Here is a 15,504-nt window from a genome sequence, read left to right on the forward strand (position 1 = left end):
CAGATGAAGAGAGAGAGAGAGTGTGAGTACACAAAGGAAACTGAAATCAGCTCATTGCCCTTGTGAGGTTCCTCTAACACACTACACTTGGATGAGTCACTGGTAGTTATTCCCTTTTCCCCCCTTTTTCCTCAGATAGAGGGTTGTCAGTTCACTCCTTCATAATGTGGGTGTGCTGAAGTCCTCTGAAGCCCGTGATTAGGGGCTTTTAAGAGCTATATAAATAAACCTGACATGATGTGACCATTGTGTTTAATCTTTTTCAAGTGTAATAAAGAAATGTGGTATTATCTTTTCACTTCTCAATACTTCACAGACAACTGTTGTGCCTAATGAAATTTAAATGGCTTCATTTAACTATTGTTCTTACCAGTTTATTTCTATTTGGGATCTCAGAGCAGTAAAAACCTACTCCAGCAGGCTCGGGGGAGAGCGGAGAGGAAAAACCAAACCGACTGCGTTAGAATGGCAACTTTCCCAGGCTGTTTTATAGACACAGATGCTCACTTTATACTCGTGCTCTCCAGAACCACCTGGCTTGAAATCTATGCTAACGCAGAGCCAATAGTGCTAAACGCTGAGCCCCCAGCCTCAAAGTTATTCAAGTGATAAAATAAGTTTAAATAACCTTGAAGTACTGTCATTGTAAAGATTCAGGTGCTGCCATCAATACAGTACATGAGACAAAATCTAAAGCTTGTTTATCATCTAAATAAAAGTGTGTTTGTTTGACGTGTGATGTGGGATTAACAGAGAATACAAAGTCAGCTGTGTGCAGAAAAACAACACTGCACAACGGGAAGAGATACTGTTGCGGTCGGGCAATAGGAACAGCCAGATAACAGCTTTAGAGCCAAATCTAACATGATGGACCTCTGGGTTCCCTTGTTGCACACGGCTGAAAACCCAGCTGGGCAGAAAAATATCAAAGCAACATCAACGCTCTCACATTAAACACTGAGAGCCAGGTTGGCTTTAGCCGTCTATGGCATGTCTGCATACTGTAGGTTAATTAAAAGAAATAATAATAATTGGGGAATTTTGTTCACACATACAGTAGCTACTGCCGTCCTGAAGTGACTATCTCAGTGTATGTTTTGTAATGTTTTCTCAGACAAAATGTCTTCACAACCCTTCAGTTTTATCTGTGTAGCTGTGCTCACAGCAGCCCTGAGCAAGAAAGGAAACAAGAACTGGAAACAAGCCTGAATTCATTTCTGTGCATTCCTTTTGCTATATTTGACTATTATCTACACTAATGTGTGTGCGTCACAAGAGCCAGGGGACAGTGATCAAATGAGGTGGGTCGACTCGGCCGCTGCCGTGAAGCCTGAGAATCCCGGAGTATAAATCATGAATGTGGCATCTCTGGAGACGTGGCGGGCCAAGTGGGGCCTGAGGGCAGGTGAGTAGTTTGGGGGGGAGGCGGGGGAGTTGGGGGAGGGGGAGGAGGAGGAGGATTTGGTGGCTGGTGGTGGAGATGCTGGACACAGATAGCCAGTGTCAGTTACAGCAGCGCTGGTCGCTCTGAGTCAATCTCAAAAGGCGCAGCCAAGGACAAAAACACTGAGCTCATACCAAACACCTCTGCTGAGCCGTAGCTGATTCAAAAAGGTCTGTCTGTGTTGTTGTTGTAGAGTCTGTCTGCAGATTAACAGATAAAATCCCATGACTACACATTCATTCAAACTCTCCCTGACTTTATTATCAGCAACAGGTGGTAAATTGCCCTTTAAGTGTGATCATCATAGTATATCCTGAATAACGGCAGTCTTTACTCTGCAAATGAGCCATTTTAGTGATTTTGTGTGTTTTACCTATCTTCTTACAAGCACTGTAATTCAACTGGAGAGGCTGCCAACTGACACTTAACTCTTATCTCAATTATTTCAGCATGCCCTGAGATAACTAAATAAATATTGAAAATAAAAAAATAAATAGTTCATTTGTAAAAGCTGAAGCCTTTTAATGTGTTGCTTGTGGTTGGTCACACAAGGGGGGACAAACATGAGTATTTGACCATAGAACTGGGCCTCTGACAAATGATTCACACCATCAAATTCACAAAAACATATTTAGTTAATAGATGCAGAAAAGACTCACAAGAAACTATCACACTAAAAAGTAGAATCTGCTTTATTAAAGGTGAAGCTAAATAACTGCTTGCGTGTTGTATTGCAACTTACTGTATAACCATAAATCACCAATTAAAAGTGTGCACACAAGAAGTCTGGTGGACTGCTGCCGTGGCTTTTTCTTATTCTACAGTCCAAACCACACCGAAGTAGAAAGTAAGAGACTCTAATTTAAGTGAAACGAGCCACAGTTTGATTTTGTGGTCCAAACTAGATTTTCTCTCCTTTCGTGCTTTTATAACTGGTTCATAACCTTTCTCTCCTTTTCCACTCTTCAGTTCATAAATAGCAGCTCCTTGTGTGTGCTCTCAGGGTCAGAGCCATGTTTACTGTGACCATGCTATTATGTTCTTCCTTTTATTTTCTCCTCCCATCAGCTCTCTAGCGCACTTAAGCTGCTTCTCCTTTGTTTCCCCACCGAGTGTTTTCTCTTGCCACCTCTTCAATTTCACATGGCATTTTCTTTAGCTAACACAAAGACGCAACAGTTGAATGAATTATTCTTCATTTTATTTCAGTATGTCTACAGGAGAACAACACAGGTTCGTTTTAAGGCTGTGCCCTTCGTTCCCTTTGTGATGCATTTGTGTCTCTTCCCTGAATGTCCACATTAACAATAACAGAAACTCTAGGACAAAGTTTCATAAGTGTGTACATGTGTGTGTGGGTGGGCCTACGCATGCTCAAGCAGCCACACGCTGACTCTCCTCCCTGACATCACACACCTACATACTGTAACTGTAGTGTCAAACGTCAGCTTCAGGCACAAAGCCCTGCACATCCACGGCTTGGTGAGAGAAGAGGCAGGATGAATATTATAAATATTTTAAATTTGAGACCTAATTATGAGGAGTTTTAGGGCTAGATTTCCCCGTGTTATCAGTGGAAAATGCGTATGTGCTGTATGAGAGAAAATTTGACAGACGCAGCAACAGTCACTACAGTGTCGGGGATTAGTAAACTGTCAACTGTCACAGGCTGTGTTTGGGGCCGCCTACTAACATAACACTCATACTAAGCATGACATCCAAATGAGCCTGTGGTGTGTTCCAACTACCAAGTATATGGGTTTTGTGTGTGCAGAAACAAGCCCCGATATGAACTAGATTACCAGTATTAAACATCAGTTTACTCAACCGCCCCTTGATGCATTCATAAAACCTCTGCAGACAATGACAGGCTCCAAGACAGAAGAAAGTGAGTGACCAAACTGCAATAATTTAATGTTGACTGATGAGGTCACGTGATATTTGAATAACATAAAATGTTGCTCTGGACTCAGGATGTTCAGGCACAATAAGCACGGGCAACAGCTCTCCCCTAAACTTTGCAGAAAAAAAAATCAAACTTAATAAAGTGACATAGTGACAGCTTCATGAGTAAAAATGACAGGAGCCTTTAGCCTGCCTCAAAATCTCAGGAGTCCCTGTCCCTGCAATTTGGGAGACATAGTGCAGGATGAACAATCAGTTGGATAATGGCACATCTAATCATTCATTCAGTAGGTGGTGTGCAGTACAGTACATACTCACTGAGTATGCAGTGTTTCCCACACATTCATTTATTTGCGACGGCCCGGCCGCCACAAATGAATTATGACCGCCATGAATAGATCTTTCGACTTTTGGCTCGACCAATGCATCGTTCACTGCAAAAACTCAAAATCTTTCCATGAATATTTGTCTTATTTCTTGTCAAAATGTCTCAATTTTAGTCAAAACTAATCTCTTTCCACTTAAAATAAGACTCATCACCTAAAAATTTACTTGTTTTTAGATAATTTTCACTTGTTTCAAACTAATTTTCAACTGAAATAAGTAGAAAAATCTGCCAGTCAAAGCCCGGTTTTTGTGTTTGTAATAAGAAAGAAAAACTTGCTCCACTGTCAGATTTTTCTACTTATTTCAAGTGAAAATATGCTTGAAAGAAGTAAAAAAATATGCTTGAAAAAAGTAAAAAGTGTCTAAAACAAGCGGCTTTTTAATGTGATGAGTCTCATTTTAAGTAGAATGAGATTGTTTTGACTGGAAATAAGACAAATATTCTTGGTAAGATTTTGAGTATTTGCAGTGTTCCGTACATTCAACTTTGCATAGCGCTGTTTCTCCGTTATTGGCGTTCACACACACAGAGAAGCGCACATGCATGACAGTAGTGCACGGTAAAAACGAAACTTGTAGGGTCCGATCGCGCCACCCAGCCCCCCCCCCCCCCCATCGTTGGACATTATGATCGCAACCCCCCCCTCCGGACGATACAACCCCCCCCCCCCCCCCATCGTTGGACATTATGATCGCAACCCCCCCCCTCCGGACGATACAACCCCCCCCCCACATTGTCCTTGCCATACTGTGGGAAACACTGAGTATGTGGTAGGCGGTTCTGAACAGAGGCCCAGGCTTCAACCCTTTAGCGCTGTTTCATGAACTAGCGGTACGTAACTCTCACATAGCTAGATGAGGGATCTCCTACTGAAAGTGGTATACATGAACACTCTCCTGCTGTGTGTACTACCAGCTGCAAAGATCCAGCCAGAGCTCAACATGTCAGACAAGTGCACTGTTCCCTATCCAGCCTGTCACAGATACTGTAGATATAACAGACAGACCTGCAGGACGCAGACAGACAGGCAGACAAGAAAGACAGACACACTGTAGAAAAATACAGACCCGAGCTGTCGCACTTTGTTTTCTGTCTCGGTAAAAGACCATTACAGGGACAACCTCAGCCTTTCTTGGAGAAGTCTGTCGTTCCATCTTAATCTCACCTTCTACCTTATTCTGCCAATCTTTATTTGGATAAATCTACCTGCTAATCTATGTCTGCCACCATGTGTATCCATGTAATTTTTTACGTGTTTGTTCTCCCTTTTCCTTTCCTTTCTTTCCATCTCTCAAATTGTTCTGTCACTCTCTCCCCTCCATGGTACTTTATTACGAGGACTCATTAATCACTCCCGCTGCCTGTCTGTCACTTCATTGGCGCACACTGCTGTTGTTCCTGCAGCACACATGCACACATGCATACACACAACACTACTGTACCGGTTCCACAGGGGGAGTTAGTCCCATCAGTGTTTGAGCTTAAGTCCCTTAGAGTGAAAAATGAGGCAACCCTTCGAGTGACAAAAGACTGTTCTCCTTCCAAGAGGATATTACTGAGGTTTTAGCAACCTGTCACACTGTGTCATACATAAATGGCTTTAGTGCTTCACATTTTCAGCACAAACAGGGCTGGCTCTGTCTGCACCTCTCCTGCACCATGCTGCATCCTCGGGGTGGTTTCTTTTGTTACTTTGGAGTTACAGTTTAAAAGCACCTAAATGAAAACAATGGCTGAGTGGGCAGCTACAGTATATTCCAGCTGGAACAGCAGGACACCTCAACTTACCCCCCTCCCCCTCCCCACACCACCACCACCAAAAAAAGCTGTGGGCCAGAACAGAACACACTGTGCAGGAGACAATTCAGATGAATCACTGCTATTTCACTGAACTGCTCAATTACCATCCACTGATAGAAAGAGGGGGAAAGGATGAGATGAGAGATGGACATGGAAAAGACAGAGGTGGTGAAAGGGGGAAAGGAAACAGGTGGCGAGAGATACTCAGAGAAAGACGATAAAAGAAAGAAGAAGTGGAAGAGGGGGGGTGAGCTGATGGGGTTGGTGAGGAGGGACCAGAATCTCATGCAGCCATAAATTTCCCCCTGACGCCTGTCGCTGTATGTACACGCTTGGAAGGGATTGGGAGCTGCTAGACCAGTGTGAGGGAAAATGGCAGGGCTCCCCCCCCAAAAAAAGAAGAAATTGCCATCCGATTCAGAGCCCACCATATGGGCTTAGACACATAGAGCAAGCCAGAGACAGTTTCATTCCATCACACACACAAACACACACACACAAAGTGCACGCTCAGGCAATAACATTTTCCTTACTGCCGGAGAGGCAGAAAAAGACGCAGGTTATGAGGGAGGAGAACTTGCAACAGCTCTGCATTATAATGAAGTCTGCAATATTATGAACATTGAATATGCAATGTACAAAATACCTATGGGAATGCAAATGTACCTGGGCGTTTGGAGTGGGAATGAAGTGTGAATGGCACGGACAGATGCTTCCGTGAGTGCCGGGACACACACTCAGACACACACATGCATGCGTGCACATGATGTAAACTCATTAGCGCATACATCTGTGCGTACAGCTCAACTCGAGACACACTTGACTGCACTTCGTAGAGGGGTGGTACTCTCATTAACACTGATTTCATTGCATACGATTTTTGCTTCTATTTCATCGCCATGGTGCCATTATTTCCTTATTGTTGACTTTTTCTTTATTCAACTGCAACTGGTGTATTTTCATGTTACGTAAAAAAGTGCTCCGCCATTGTCATTTTGAAAGGTGATATCCAAGTGCAGATTACTATTAATAAGCCCTGCTGTGCATAAATGAGGAGCTCCTTGTGCTCACATGAAAAGCTGCAGTTAATCAGGAGCTGGCCAAGGAGGGACGGAGGGATGAAAGGAAGGAAGAGGGAATGAAAAAGCAGGGATGAGACTGTGCTTGTTCCAGCGTTATCGCTATGGAGCTGAAAAGCGCTGTCAATTACAGTGAAGTGTTTCACCGCTCGGCGTTCTCATATCCAAACCCACACACAGTGCAGTGGGTGCTTTTATTAAGTGCCTGTGGTCGGCTTGATGTGCGTGTTTATTTACTTTTCAATTTTAAATGAGCGTGATGGTTCAGAAGTCAAAGGAGAGATAAGGGAGAGAGAGAGAGAGAGGCTGCGCACCACACAACACTGACCAGGCTCTACCACTCAAAGATGGGGTGACATTGCTGAGCACCCTGGTGGTGCAGAGTGGGAATAGGCTTCAGGGCTGCCCAGAACTATATAGAAACCTATTACTTACAGCTGAAAGCCACCCAGGTCTCCATTACTCATACCATGCAGCTAGCCACCAGCCAGAAGCCAACAAAGGCAGCCGCCCTGTTAAGGAGTTCAGCTGGAAGCAGAATATCAGCCATTTGTTTCATTAAAAACATATTACCTCGCTCTCTGTGGCCTGAGACGACGAGCTCATCTGGTACATGTGAATAAAAAGGAGCAAGAGTGAGAAGTGGAGGGAGTGGGAGAGAGAGGGGGAGAAGGGAAAGATATGGAAAAAAAGAAGACACAGTGTAGAGAACAGAGAGGAGAAGGGGAAAGGTACAGGGATGGAGAGAGGGAGGGACGGAGAGAGAGATTCTCCTGAAAAATGAGGTGACAGAAAGCTTTTTACGTGCAGAAAGGGTGGCCAGGCAATTTTCAAATGTCTGAGACTTCTCATTTGCTGGACTGCAAAGCCACTTTATACAGTGGCAAATGTTAAACTTGTTCTGGGCACATCAAGGTCCCCTTGGCTGCCTGCTCGTCGACGCCTGGAATATAAATGTGGCTTGAGATGAAGGTACAGGGAAAAAACAGTTTCAACACCATGTACACAAGAGTTTAAAAAACGCAAAGCGGCAAAAACCGCTGGTGTGAATGAGGGACAAATGTGGACACAGGTTGCTTTTTGCCTCATGTGTTGTTTTGAGTGGTCTTTAAAGCAGATAACAGCGGCACGGCCGTTTCGGCTAATGCTGTGTTCAAGGCAGGCTTTTGAAACCGTAAGTTACAGCTTCAAGTCACAACTACGACTTGGTAGCGTTCCAGGTAACCCGTAGCTCGTGTTTTTACCGTCCTGTTGTCTGTGAAAGTTCCCTATAACGGCCACTCGTAACTTCCGACCCGTGAACTCGTACCAGATCGAACTGGTATGACTTCACAGGAAGGAAAAACACAAAGTACGAGTTTCCTTGAACGCACCATGAGTTAGCAGCCCCCGCCCTTGTCAGGCATCAATTGGTCCTCGTGCTACGTCACCACATTCACGCGCATCCCTTGGCTGCACACACAGCCCTTCATGCCGTTCTCTCCCCTCATTGGATAACACTTGTATCCCACAAGGAAAATTTTCTCCTCGGGTTACAGCAGAGCAGAGTGACGGAGAGACTCGTGTTTAGGCTGAAATACTTCATGTAAGTGATTGCTGACGGAAAATAGGACTATTTAGGACTTATATTAACAAAAACATTCCACTGATATCTGCTTTAATAAACTGCCATTAAATTCTTCAATGTGAAAAAGCAAGTCAAAAAGTGCGCATTACAATCTTCTTGAGTTTAAGGTGACATCCTCTGATTGCTTGTTTCAAGTTATTGGATTTGCAACATTAAAAACAGAGAGCCTGTGAATGTTTGTGACTACTTTTGTTTGAAATCAACAACTTTGTTCTTAAAGGGATAGTTCACCCAAAATTCAAATTTCACTCATTATCTACTCACCCTCATGTCGACTAAGGGCTGGGAGAAGTTTCAGAGTCCTCCGTGGCTTCTCTGAGTTACAGTCCGTCCAAATCTCGCGCGATTTGCGCTGGCGTCAGTAATCGCACTGACACCGGCGCAAATCGCGCAAGATTTGGACAGACCAGGAAGAGGAGCTTCCGCTACAAACAAGCTTGAAACATAGACTTATTTAATTTTTTTCAGAACAATTTCTCATGTTGGGGCTTCAATACAAGAGGGACATTACAGACGAGCAGCATGGAGGTATTTGGATGTTTTTTGGTGTGTCTTTTTGGACGAAGAAAAGTGAGCTCTGTTCGCAACCATCATATGGACATGCAGTGCTGCACGGAGCCCCGCTGTAACTCAGAGAAGCCACGGAGGACTCTGAAACTTCTCCCAGCCCTTAGTCCACATGAGGGTGAGTAGATACTGTAATGAGTGAAATTTGAATTTTGGGTGAACTATCCCTTTAATAAACTGCCATTAAATTCTTCAAGTCAAAAAGTGCTCATTACAATCTTCTTGAGTTTAAGGTGACACCCTCCGATTGCTTGTTTCAAGTTATTGGATTTGCAACAGTAAAAACACAGAGCCTGTGAATATTTTTGACTACTTTTGTTTGAAATCAACTTTGTTCTTAATGAAATGTTAACCTTAAAAACAATAGTTGGGTTTTTTGATGTGGTGTTGTGTGGGCTAGTCATGCGTATACGCCACATTACCGGCAGCAGATTCTAATCAGCACACTCCCTGTCAGGAGTCGACCTGGAGCACAGGTATAGTATAGTACTGCACTGTATTACACCACAGCTTAGCAAGTCAGACAGCCAATCAGAATTGAAGAAGAAATCAGATGTATTTTTTTCTGATTAACTGCAGCTGACCTGATGCAGCATGCTCAGTAGGTGCACTTGCAGGTATTGTTCAGCGGTTGGAAATATGTGGCGCCAAAGTTAAGTTAGGGGGAAGCTGAACTGCTGAAAATATTCTTCTTGGAGCGAATGTTAAAATATTTAAACAATGGATTGTTTCAGTGGGCTTTTTTAAAGTGTCTAAACCCCAATTTTTACTCACGGTCCTGTGCACAGCAACACAACGCTCTGGCAGACTGCTGCTGCTCCCTGTCAGCGCTCCTAACTGAGGGTTCACTGATTACTGGTTATGTACCATCCATGCATGACTACCTCACATGTCAAAAACCCAAACTAACCCTTAATATCTGTCAAATTATCATGAAAGTTTTTATCTTTTAAACAAGTGTTGTTTTTTATAAACAAAAACAAAGCAGGATGTGATGTAATGACGCTGTAAAAAAAAAAATCCCATACACTTGAATAAAATGATTGAGTACACTGTAACTAAATAGTCAAATCTCCTTCACCCATCTGTGTTAAGGCTGGACAGATAGCAGGGCCTGACAGTTGGATGACACACTATATTACTGTCTGTGTCATGGTTGTTTCTTCATCAATATACTATTTCACACACTGTAGCACATACAAACACACACACACACACACACACGGGCAGTGTTATACACAATGAAGTGTGAAGATAATGATACATAATCCTTTTTTTTATTTCTATGCCTTTATGGGTTGGCTATTATACCCTGTTGTAGTAAGGCTCCTCCAGTCAGAGTGACCACTCCTACTGTATGTGTGAGCCACATTCTTCTGGGACAATACACACACACACACACACACACACACAGTCTTCACCATATACTCTGCAGCTGTATAGGTCGTGGTGAAAGGATTTTATCAGTTTATCGCAGCAGGACTGCTAGTGCGACATATTTCACTGGGACGGCTGCCAGGCTTCTCCTCTCTGCTCCTCTCTCACACTCTTATTCTCTCTTCTCTAACATTGTTTCTTTCCTCTGTCGCTCTACTCCAGCCTGTACGTCTCTGTATTTCCATCCTCTCTCTCACTTTGCTTTAATGTCTCTTTAATGTCTGTCGACAGGATCCAGGGACATATGGCATTCACTAAATCCTTGCTGTTGACTGCAGGCTGTAAAGTTAATCAAAGTCAGTGGTGCAGGGACACTGAATCATGCTGGGGCAAAGGCCTGCGAGTCGGTCAGTGAATCCACACTATCTATTGAGGTTTTTATTGGGCTTTATTGTTTGTAACCCACATACAACAATCCACAAATGTGTACCATTATCCACAAATATCCCTTTATCCACAAACGATTTTAAGTGTTTATGTTGTGTTAAGGTGAGTGCGAGTGAGTAAGTGAGTAAGTGCACTGCAAACTAGAATCTGAACGCTAGATATCACAGTTTTACCCCCATATTAAACACTGGACCTTTAGGCAAAACTGCACATCTCAATTAAATATGCAGAGACTGAACTATATAACTAGGGCTATTTCTTGTAGATGTGATTCACAGGAGTCCCTAATTAAAGGTAGGGTTGAAGATCCTATTCTGGAGCATTTTTTACAAAACTGTTTTAAATACTCTTCACACTCCAATTGCAACCTGTGGGAGGGACAATCCTGTAAAAACAGCATCCAATCATCATGAATGCAACATTAAAGCAACACTATGTAACTTTTCAACCTTCATATAATATTTTCATAACTTTTGTGATGGTACATCGACTTACAACAGGTTGAATGACACCTCTGTCATGGCCTGAGGGGGTCTGTATCATTATGGTCTGTATCGCCTTCACTGGCACTAAGCAGCTTTGAGGAGCATGGTAGGACACCGGCTCTCACTTAAGTTTCACTTTCACTTTTGCGAGTCACGACGAGGAGGGAGCAGCAATGTGGTACGTTCCCGTCGTATTGTGTATGCGTGTTTACTGTGAAATTATCCGCTGGTAACAGAACTTAGTTTGGACGTCTTCTGTTAATTTCCATGCACCGGGAGATCAGAATTTTTACAGCGCTATGTGCTGGTGCTCATGGGAAATGCTTTGGGCCACTGGCACCGCCAAACTCAACCAATATTGAAAGTTCTTTAGTACTGCTTTAAAGTGTCTCTCCTCCCTCTGGCAATGTACTGTACCTCTAAGCTTGATGCTGGCTGAGTTATTATGATGTTACGTGTTTTCTTTCACATGAATGAGCCATGAGAAAAAGCTGGCGGACAGTTGCTGCGCAGTGACCAGTCCACCTTCCATAATACTATCATTCGTTCAACTAGTTCATAAATAGATTGAAAAGGTGTAGGCTGAAGTTATTTAGCTTATAGATGCCTACCCTTTATATAGATGCCTACCCTTTACAAGTTTACATACTACAATAATTAGATGGCTGTGAACAGGGATGCTAGTCACCACTCAGTTGCTGCAGTGAACACAATTCAAACTCTGGGGGCTAAAAGTTAATTAATCTGAAAAAAGTGGCATAAAGCTACGACTATAAGATTTATCTGTGTTGAAAACAGAGTGATTTGATCAACCTGGGCAGGCTGCCCAAACAGAGCCTAAATGGGGAACTGCTGAAGACCCTTTGCAAATGAAATAAAGTTGAGTTATTTTGGGTACATGAGTTGAGGTCGATGTTAACTGCAGTATGTGAGTGTGTTGTTCTGGAGGGAGCTGAGAGGGATCCACTTGTTTAGCTTTATGCTGTTCCTTTATCTGTACATCAGACTGGCTAAGTGTTCTCTTAGATTCATTGTGTCCCCTGAGTATTGAACTTCGGTAAGGCACATTTTGCAAATGGCATGGCCCTTGTCCATCTCCTTAGTGCCTTCTTTATAATGGATCCCAAAGTGACACTGGATGTTGCACTTCACCGTAACAAGCTGTAGAGCAACCTCCGAGTTAGCAACCTCCAAGATAAACTGTAGGAGCTGGTTTAACTCTTTCAGATTGAGCCATCTGTGGTAACATTGTTGGACAACTATTTTCCAATGGTGAAGTCAGCAGTGTCCTCTTGTGCCACTTCCTGTTTCAGTTAAGATTGTTTACAAAGTCGTAGAGTTAAATGGCTGATGATTCTTCGAAGCATTGTCTTCTAGAGGTTGGAGGTTGAAACTAAACACAAAATAAACCACTGTCTGCAATGAATGTTTGTATGTAAACTTTTGATTACTGTAAAGTGGATAAAGTGTTTTTTCCTCATCACAGTTCTCAAGTTCATCAATAGTTTCTTAAATCTCAAGAAGCAGCGCACAAATGTGCAGAGCCAATTTCACATTCACAAGTGGATTCACATTCACTTGCAGCGACATAGGTACTTGTTGTTGATGAGTAAATAAGTGGTGATATTGTGTCATGATGATAACATTAATAAGATTCACATTTTGGATCTTGAAGAAATGCAGTCTTGAATTACATTTTCATCCATGTGCAAGATGATTCATGATGATGGACCGATAAACCCTGACAAGAAGGGTAACATCTATGACAGCCATTTCTGCTGTGCACGTCAAGTCACAAAGCCATCTAATGGGAATATATAATGCATGAGCTAAAAACAGCGAATACTCCATCCTCTTCCTGCCACGTCTCCTCCCTCTCCTCATTCCTCCACCTCCCTTGTCATGACATCCAGTCACACTGAGAGACCAGACTAATTAACAGAGGGATGAGGCTGCCTGTCGTTTAGGGAACTCATCTAATCTTCTCCTGTTTTTTCCCAAGGAAGTTGAGAAGCAGCCTGGCAAAGGAGGCAGGAGGGAGGAGGGAGGAGGGGTGAGGGGTCAAAAAAAAAGCGGTGAGGGAGATGGACGAAAAATTAGAGATATATTCGGAGATCCCCCTACAGTACATGACACCAAGTAGGCCTGTGACGGTAACAAATTTTGCTGGACGATATTGTCCCACAAATTATTGCCGATAAATAACCTTATTGTCAACATTTTTTGAAAACAAATTAACCACTAATGTAATAATAATATTTCATAATAATGCAAGTAGACTTAGCAATAAACTTCTTTTTTTTTCACTTTTTTTTTACCATTGTAACTGCAATGTCAAGAACTTATATAATATATCCTAAATAAATAAAACAAACAAAAAAGAATAAACATTGCAGCGCAGCTTCTGTCCAATACACACCTGAAGCTTCACTTGTCATTCAAACAAATTAATGTGACTGCCACAGATGTTAGATTTCATCAAGGAGACCAGCATTTATCTCCTAAAAAGTATTTAACAAGCCGGCGGTAAACCTCTAAAAACATTACTCGGCTCGTTTTCTACCCCCGGGATGACGACGGAGGTTGACCGGCCCATTAGCTCAGCAGACCGGCTGCTGCCTCTGGGACAAGGCGCTCCACAGTGGCTCTGCACAAAAACGTTGGAGGAAATCTCCTGACAGGCAGTATCTGGATAAACTGACCACAGACTGGGGATTTTCACTGTGACTTTCTCACATGAAAAAATATTAAAACTTTAAAAAGTGACGCATTAACAGCGCTGCAGCGAGAATATAAAAAAGCTTTTAGCTGCTTAGCTTTTCTGGCTTTACCACTATCGCTGCCGGTTGCAGCGAAATGCATTCTGGGAAAAAAAGATACTGGATGACTGACAAGAGGGTTCATTCCGCTGTGGAACAAACAGCCCAGGTGCTGAGACCGATGCACAGAGTGAAGCCTCTTGTCATCCAGCCTGTTTGGAGGCAGGAAATGAGGAAAACAGAGTTCATTTTCATTTATCGTGCGATTAATTGATTTATTGATTATCGTCCCAGGCCTAACACCAAGTGTGTGTGTGTGTGTTTTAACTCTCCCACCCAATATCTCTGCTAGTCAAGTTCCCAATTCCATCCAATCCATGTGTATGTTTTTAAATCATCTCATAAACAGGCTACACACTGAGAGGCATGCATCCATGCCTTCTATGTCCTTAACAAACACATGCAAACACACACAGAGACACATAAGGGTCCAGTGGTAGGGGGGGGAATCTGCTGCTTTGATGGACAGTTAAATCAGTCTGCATCTCATCACTATCACAGTGTCACTGGCTGCCAGATACAGACATCCATCTGAGGCACCTACATAAGACGACACACACACAAATGTGTACACACACACAACCAAATCATCAAATCACCAGGATGCACACAGACAGATGGTTTATTTGCATCGTGTTCACACCGAGGGTATCTGTGTATATGTGTTAAGTCTCATCCAGTGCTCTGGCCACATGAGATGCAGCCAGTCAGACGGACTGGACTGTGTCCTGTTAGCTTCAGTGTAACAGCTGCTGGTTGACTGACAGCTAAGGGCTTTCACACTGGCTCCAGGGTAGCCACAAAATATGTATGCATTTTGTTGTTGGAAAAAATAACATGTTTGGTTAAAATGTTGGTTTAAAATAAAGGCAGTAAAGAGAAAACAGAGGCTTCAGGGTTTACTGAATTGGCACGGTAACTTTTGCTAATTAGCATTAATCACAAAGCCCAACTGAGACTGAATGTCATTCATTTTGCAAGTATCATAAACAAAACAATTACATTACAAAGTCATTATGTTTCAGCATCCACTCATTATCCCTTGATAGTTCTCACTTGACACATACACTGCAACCTGTCCACCATATTTCCACACCGCTGTGGTTTTGGCCGCACAGATTGAGCTACTGGCCAAGCCAAGCCTCTGGCTAGCTGGCTCCTTTAGCTCCTCTAAACTATGTTATTAGAGCAAATGGAGAGAAAAAATAAATTCCTAGTTTTACAGCCACTTAATTTCCACTGATTGTGTTTCAGGGGGGAAAAAAAGTTCTTTGGTCCAGTGTGTGTCACTATGACTGTGGATGTATACTGTACTGACATGAAAATGTGTTCACAGCCCAGCACTACTTCATCTGTTTTGAGATATTTCTGTCTTAAACAACCTAAACCTAATGTTTGCACTGAGGAAGTCAAGGGTTCAAAAACCAGAGAGGTTCACCATCTGGGGATCATGACTGTTCACGGCTTGGACCACAGTGTTGACAGTCAGCTCAGCCATCTGTTGAGCTCCAGCTACGTACATCATCAAAACAATTATGTACTAGATTGAAACGGAGACAGTAAAGT

At 42.8% G+C, this 15,504-nt stretch overlaps 1 protein-coding gene across 2 annotated transcripts in view; it reads right to left on the reverse strand.

Annotated features, from left to right (window-relative positions):
- ncanb (neurocan b) overlaps positions 1-15,504 on the reverse strand; it is a 204,089-nt gene that overhangs the window by 119,756 nt on the left and 68,829 nt on the right. The window lies entirely within an intron of this gene.

This window comes from Trachurus japonicus, chromosome 4, assembly GCF_045865225.1.
Source record: "Trachurus japonicus isolate A0001 chromosome 4, Traja_1.0".
Lineage (NCBI taxonomy): Eukaryota > Metazoa > Chordata > Actinopteri > Carangiformes > Carangidae > Trachurus > Trachurus japonicus.